A 6,076-nucleotide genomic window follows, 5' to 3' on the forward strand; every position below is an offset into this window, starting at 1 on the left:
TGCTGGGGACTGCAGGGCTAGAGGTAAGATTCCACCGCAATGTGTTTCAGTGGGTATTAACTAGAAAACAAAAATCTATGGCAGCAGAGCGGTACACCACTGACCTTACTGGTTACTTAGAAGTTCACAGGCCCTTTGTAGTAGAGATATCTACTAAAATTACCTAACAGTAATGGCTACTGGCCAGGCACAGTGGCTCACACCTGTAATTCCAGCATTTGGGGAGGCCAAGGCCGGAAGATGGCTTGAGGTCAGGAGTTCAAGACAAGCCTGGGCGAATAGTGAGAGCTGTCTCTACAAAATAATTTTTAAAAAAGCAATTAACCAGGCATAGTGGTACATGGCCATAGTCCCAACTACTGGGGAGGCTGAAGAGGAGAATCCCTTGAGCCCAGGAGTTGGAGGCTGCAGTGGGCTGTGATGGTACCATTGCACTCCAGCCTGGGCAACAGGTTGAGACTCTGTGTGTGGGGGGGCAGGGGTGGAAGGGGAAGAAAGAAAAGAAATAATGGTGGCTGGGTGCGGTGGCTCATGCTTGTAATTCCAGAATTTTGAGAGGCTGAGATGGGCAGATTGCTTGAGACCAGGAGTTGGAGAACAGCCTGGCCAACATGGCAAAACCCCATCTCTACTAAAAACACATAAAACTAGCTGGGCGTGCTGGCACATGCCTGTAGTAGCTACTCAGGAGGCTGAGGTGGGAGGATCACCTGAGCCTGGGAGTCTGAGGCTGTAGTGGGCTGTGATCACACCACTGCACTCCACCTGGGTGACAAATGAGATACTGCCACAAATAATAATAACAATAATGAAATTTAAAAAGAAATAGAGGCTACCATTTACTGTCTCTCCACCATGCGCTTTACAAACAGGATATTCTTCCTTATCCTAATGTGGCCACAGTGTAAGTATTCTCACGTGTTTACAGATGAGGCACCTGAGGCTTATATTAAAGATGGTGGTCCGAGATGTCCAAGCTAGTTAAAAGGCTGAACTAGGCTCCAAACCTGGGTCTGCTGGATTCCAAGGCTGGTGCTCTTTGCTTTTGGCGTGGGGCTCAGGCCCCCAGCCACTGGGACCACCTCATGGGCTTCTCTTACCAAGCCCTTTCTCAGGCCAGGTGCCCTCACCCCGTGTGGGGTGCGGCTTGACCCACTCGCCCCACGGGGTGATGGATCTGGTGTCCTCATGCGGTTTGTCACGTTTATTGGTTTGAGCAGGGGCTGGAAGCTGACCCATGGGAGTCTGAGCCCACATACAAAGGCATGGCTTGGGGGCTCTCATAGGTGACCCTAGTTCCTAACATAGTACTTTCTGATCAGGGGCCAAACCAAGCCACTTCTCCTCCATCTATACCTACCCACACCTCTGGACTGCGTGGTTTGGTTTTCTCCAGCTGGTTCCTTGGTATAAATTTCAATGAACTTCCTGAAAATCCTCAAATTGTGCTTTATTATATATATAATTTTTTTTTTTTGGCACGATCTCTGCTCAATGCAACCTCCGCCTCCTGGGTTCAAGTGATTCTTCTGCCTCAGCCTCCTAAGTAGTTGGGATTATAGGCGCCTACCACCACGCCCGGCTAATTTTTGTATTTTTGGTACAGATAGGGTTTAACCATGTTGGTCAGGCTGGTCTTGAACTCCTGACCTCAGGTAATCCATCTGCCTCGGCCTCCCAAAGTGCAGGGATTACAGGCGTGAGCCACCACACCTGGCCTATTTATATTTTTTTAGACAGAGTCTTGCTCTGTCGCCCAGACTGGAGTGCAGTGGTGCGATCTTGGCTCACTGCAACTGCCTTCCAGGTTCAAGCGATTCTCCTACCTCAGCCTCCCTAGTAGCTGGGATTACAGGCACACACCACCATGCCTAATTTTTGTGTTTTTAGTAGAGATGGGGTTTCACCATCTTGGCCAGACTCATCTTGAACTCCTGACCTCAAGTGACCCACCCGCCTCGGCCTCCCAAAGTGCTGGGATTGGAAGCATGGGCCACTGCACCCAGCCAAATTGTGCTTTATTGATGCTATGGAAGCCTTATTACATCCACGCCCTCAGAAAGGATGAATGGTCACCACACTGTGAGTGGAGCTGCTCGCTGGGTGCAAGGATTCATTCAAGGAATGTTTACTGGACCACTGTGCTGGGTGTGGGGTACAGGAGAAACCGATGTCCTCCTCCAAGAGTTGGCAGTGTGCCTGGCCAGCCACACAATTAACAAGCAAATGCTGTGTCTGGAAGCAAATGACTAATCTGGTCTAGGGAGTGAGGGAGCAGAGTAGGAGGGTCTGGGGACGGGGAGGCCTGGCTGGGGCTGCAGGGGAGGGCTGAGGGCAGGAGCCAGGTGGAAGGGAGGCCGCCTTGGCTGTCTACTGTGCTGAGCACCTCTGCAATATTCTAAGCGCATTTAGGAAGTCACTGAAGACCAGATTTGCTCTTTCTTTTTTCTTGTGTACCTATTTACATTTTTTAATGAGCATTGTTTTTATAATTAAAGATAGCTTTATTAAACAATTATAACCCCTCTATTTTAGAATAGTCCTATCATATACCGCCTACGAAAAAATGTTTATTATAATGTACAAGAAGTAGGTGGGGATCACAGATAAAACGAAATTGGCCGTAAGACAGTAATTGTTGAAGCTGGGTGATGGGACAGGGTGGTTCATTGTATTCATTTGTTTTTTTGAGACAGAGTCTCACTCTGTTGCCCAGGCTGGAGTGCAGTGGCACAATCTCAGTTAACTGCAACCTCCACCTCCTGGTTGGAGGGGGATCACTCCTGACCTCAAGTGATCTGCCCGCCTGAGCCTCCCAAAGTGCTGGGATTACAGGCATGAGCCACTGTGCCTGGCCCATTTTATTAGTTTCTAAAAGTGCTTGAGATTCTCCATTTTAAAATGTGCAAGGGCTTTAGAAAGAATGTCTCACTTGCAAACACACTATCTGAAGCAGCTTAGGATGTGCGGCAGCTCATGCCTATAATCCCTGTACTTTGGGAGGCTGAGGCAGGAGGATCGCTTCAGCCCAGAGTTTGAGATCAACCTAGCAATATAGCGAGACCTTGTCTCTACAAAAAATTTAGCGAGGTGTAGTAGGGTACACCTGTGGTCTCAGCTACTTGGGAAGCTGAGGTGGGAGAATTGTCTGAGCCTGGGAGGTCAAGGTTTTGGGAGCCATGATCACACCATTGCACTCCTGCCTGGGCAACAGGGGAAGACCCTGTCTCAAAAATAAAGTAAAATAAAATAAAGCAATCCAAAATAATCCACACCTTTCTTAATTCTCTTTTAAGTAAAATCTGTTTCTTACCAACAACATGCTGGTCGATAGCTTGATCAACGAACTGGCTTTTATGTGCTCATCAAGTAATAATGTATCTTTCCCTCAATTAGTCTAAATTAGTAAACCTGTTTATGCACATAAATTAGAAGGCAATCATTTTAAAATGTCACGTAGGAAGTACTTTAAATTTGAATCAAGATATTGCAGCGATTCATACTACATGATTCACAAAGGGGAATTAATTCTGGTGCTACCTGTGACTTCTGGAAATGATAATCTCATGCTTCGTGCCCCGGACTGAATCTCCTCAGGGTATGTTTATCAGAGCTTAAATTATCTTCAGGACTTCACACTACCCAGCTCTGCAGAGCCTCTCCCAAGCAGGGAAAAGGCTGCCTGGGCCCATGGACACGACTTGGCAGACCCTGTGCAGGGCTGTCCTGGAGGTAGAGGTGGATACCGAAACCCAATTCCTATTTCCCTTGCCCGGAGTCCACCTGGTCCATCTATGGGTAGAGAGCACATTGATTACACAGGTGACCTGAATGTCCAGTCTGCTAGATGCATTTCCACTGTAAGGTAATAGACTGGCATTTTTTGTGTGTGGGGTAAGAAATGCATTAACATAAAATTTACCATCTTAACCACTTATGTTTATTTTTTTATAAGAGATGGGGTTTTACCATGTTGCCTGGGCTGGTCTTAAACTCCTGGGCTCAAGTGATCCGCCTACCTCAGCCTCCCAAAGTCCTGGGATTATAGGCATGAGCCACCAAGCTTGGCCTGTAGTAACCATTTCTAAGTGTGCAGTTCAGTAGTGTTAACTATGTTCATATTGTGCAACCAGTCTCCGGAACTCTTCATTATTTCACACAGAAACTCTGGGCTGGGCGCTGAGGCTTGTGCCTGTAATCCCAGCACTTTGGGAAGCTGAGGCAGGTGGATCACATGAGGTCAGGAGTTTGAGACCAGCCTGGCCAACATGGTGAAACCCCGTCTCTACTAACAATACAAAAATTAGCCAGGCGTGGTGGTGGGCGCCTGTAATCCCAGCTACTAGGGAGGCTGAGGCGGAAGAATTGCTTGAACTCAGGAGATGGAGGTTGCAGTGAGTCAAGATTGTACCACTGCACTCCAGCCTGGGCAACAGAGCAGGACCCTGTCTAAAAAAAAAAAAAAGAAAGAAAGAAACTCTGCACTTACACTCTGACCCTGTGTGAAGAAAGAAACTCTGCACTTCACACGCTGACCCTATGTCTGTGAAGAAAAACAACTCCCTGTTCCCTCTTCCCCCAGCCCCCTGGCAACCACCATTCTACTTTCTATGAATTTGACTGCTCTGGGTACCTTATGTAAGTGGAATCATATCGTAGTTGTCTGTGACTGGCTGGTTTCATTCAGCGTAATGGTCTCATGGTTCATCCATGCTGTAGCCTGTGTCAGGATTCCTTTCCTTGTTGAGACTGAATGATATTCCCCTGTGTGTACATTGCCAGCATCGGTTATAGGAGCAGCAAGATAACGAAGCACATGCTGCCCAGTGGCTTCCAGATGTTCCTGATCTGCAAGGTCAAGGAGCTGGAAGTGAAGTGCTGCTGATGTGCAGCAAGTTGTTCTGAGCAGAGATTGCTCAAAGTTTCCTCCAGAACCACAGGGCCATTGTGGAGTGAGCAGCCCTGTGGGCCGCCAGTCACCACTCCCAAGCCCGGGCTGTGCAGTGAAGAAAATGAATAGACAGCTCCATGTATGTTTTGTTTAAATGAAACAATAAAAACTGCAAACAAACAAACAAACAAAAAACCCCCCCACTCTAGAGTGAGACCTGGGCTGCCATCTGGGTTCTTCCACTTATATATGATGGACCCAGGACAAGTTATTTGATCATTTTTAAGCACCAGTGTCTTTATCTAAAAAATGAGGCTCCCACCTGGCCGAGTTGTGGAGGATTAAAGTGAGATGCTGTAGGATGAAAAGCATTTGCTCAGCAGCACAGCTCGTGGGTAGCAAGAGTCTATTCTCACTACTCACATCTTTGCCTTTCACAGGGTCAGAATCCAACATTCAACAACCAAACCCCGGGCGCTTGTAAACATGTGTTCAATCTGAATTCTGAAAGCCATTACTCTAATCGCTTGGGTGGCGGGTGGAGTGAGCCTTTCTCAATGCGAACTTCCTCTTCTCTTAAACACAGATGAGGAAAAACAATAGGAACTTGTTCCACCTGGTGGCAACTTATATAAATGCTCAATGGAAATTAAAAACTTGATACTATGGTAAACAGGAATTGTTGAGGGGAAAACATTTTTGATAGCAGACTCAACAGTACACCCTTCTAGGACCTCACGTGAATTTATTTGAGCATTTCCAAATAGGAGCTTCCAACGGGACTTCTCAGCCACTGGAAGAGAAGTCCTGTTGGAACTTCCAAATCACCTGGTAGAATTTTTTTTCAAAATAGATTTTTGAACTTTCCAGCAGTCTTAGGGCATCCCACAGATGGCACGGGGGCATCTGTATCAATAACAAACTGACAAAAACAGAAACAGAGTCCAATTCTTCTATCTAGTGAGGGCTGAGAACCAGTGCAATATTTCTTCGACTCAGGAAGAGATGGGCCAGGTAAATGGGAGGAAAATGTCACTGTGTTACTATTTTACTTGGGAAGAAAAACATAATAGAAGGACTCTAAATGTGAACAGAGGGGAAAAAAAAAAAAGATCGAGTCTGCTGGTTATGCTGGTTATGTTCCATCATGGTTTGTTTCTGTTTCATTAACGGTTTGCAAATGAA

This window comes from Aotus nancymaae, unplaced genomic scaffold, assembly GCF_030222135.1.
Source record: "Aotus nancymaae isolate 86718 unplaced genomic scaffold, 86718_ANA_hifiasm-v0.15.2.pri h1tg000108l, whole genome shotgun sequence".
Taxonomy (NCBI): Eukaryota; Metazoa; Chordata; class Mammalia; order Primates; family Aotidae; genus Aotus; species Aotus nancymaae.